Source organism: Salvelinus sp. IW2-2015, unplaced genomic scaffold, assembly GCF_002910315.2.
Source record: "Salvelinus sp. IW2-2015 unplaced genomic scaffold, ASM291031v2 Un_scaffold2814, whole genome shotgun sequence".
Classification (NCBI taxonomy): Eukaryota; Metazoa; Chordata; class Actinopteri; order Salmoniformes; family Salmonidae; genus Salvelinus; species Salvelinus sp. IW2-2015.
In genome coordinates, this window is record NW_019944114.1 from 151,889 (window position 1) to 153,407 (window position 1,519).

A 1,519-nucleotide genomic window follows, 5' to 3' on the forward strand; every position below is an offset into this window, starting at 1 on the left:
TGGGGGTAGGAGCAGAGTAACGGGGTAGAAGAAGAGTAACGGGGTAGGAGGAGAGTAACGGGGGTAGGAGCAGAGTAACGGGGGTAGGAGCAGAGTAACGGGGTTAGGAGCAGAGTAACAGGGTAGGATAATAATAACGGGGTAGGAGGAGAGTAATGGGTGTACGAGCAGAGTAACGGGGTAGGATCAGAGTACTGGTGGTAGGAGAAGAGTAACGGGGTAGGAGAAGAGTAACGGGGTAGGAGTAGAGTAACGGGGTAGGAGAAGAGTAACGGGGTAGGATAAGAGTAACGGGTAGGATAAGAGTAACAGGGTAGGATAAGAGTAACGGGGTAGGTTCAGAGTAACGGGTTAGGAGCAAAGTAATGGGGTAGGTGCAGAATAGCGGGGTAGGATCAGAGTACTGGGGGTAGGAGAAGAGTAACGGGGTAGGAGAAGAGCTTCATTGGTAAATTGGGAGAGGTGCCATAACAAAAGGTGAGCCGAGAAGGCGGGTGATCTGAGGTATCGGAATGCATTAAAAAAAGTTGTAGAAAACTTTATGAAGCATTGCATGCATTATCATTGCTCTTCTGTGGCGGCATAGAGAAGTAAAGATCCTTTCAGAAGTTGCACACAACGGGACATTGAAGGGTTTTGGAAACGTGACCTTTTATTAACACATTGCATCCAATTCTACATAATTTTACATGATTGGAGACTTTATCAGAATGGTTTTAATACCTTACAGATGATGAAATGGCAGGCGACTTTGACGCTGACAATCTGAGAGCAATAAAAAGGACCTTGTCTGGAGTCCATCAAGAGCCTAGGTGTGTGGAGACACAGTGTAGGCTACAATATGAGGAGGAAATTATAGTTCTAAAAATGCTTTCCAGTTTCACTGACTCACCCCATGATGCACGGCTCGTTCACTGCAGATGGCCGACGCACTCGTGCCAAAAGCCTCTCTTGTTTTGTTAAACAATACCGTTCTTTCAATACGTCTATTTGGGAGTTGATAACTTGGTAGCCTACAGACAGATCAGTCTTCTCTTTTCATCAGGAGCCATTTGCTTTCAATCCTGTGTTTTCCAGTGATTGTATTTGAAATATTGCAAAAGGCCTGTGTTGGCTGTTCTCTGAGAGATACAGGCTTCTCTCTCTCACCACAGCAATGGCCACGTGTTGGTCGGAGGCTAAAATGTTACGCAAACCAACACAAATCAATTGTGAGGATATCAGCCCAAACCATAAACCAGGGCCGGCTCAACACCAATCAACTGGGTAGGAAGGAACAAACACAAGATCACATACGGACATTAGTATTTGAACACTTCCAAGAGCCCCGTAAAACTTACATTTATAGCCTGGGCCTTTTTTGCTTAAATCACTAAAAAGGCGTCTATTAGAGACAGGCGTCTATTAGAGACAGGCGCTTACTAAATACAGGCGTCTATTAGAGACAGGCGCTTACTAAAGACAGGCGTCTATTAGAGACAGGCGTCTATTAGAGACAGGCGTCTATTAGAGACAGGCG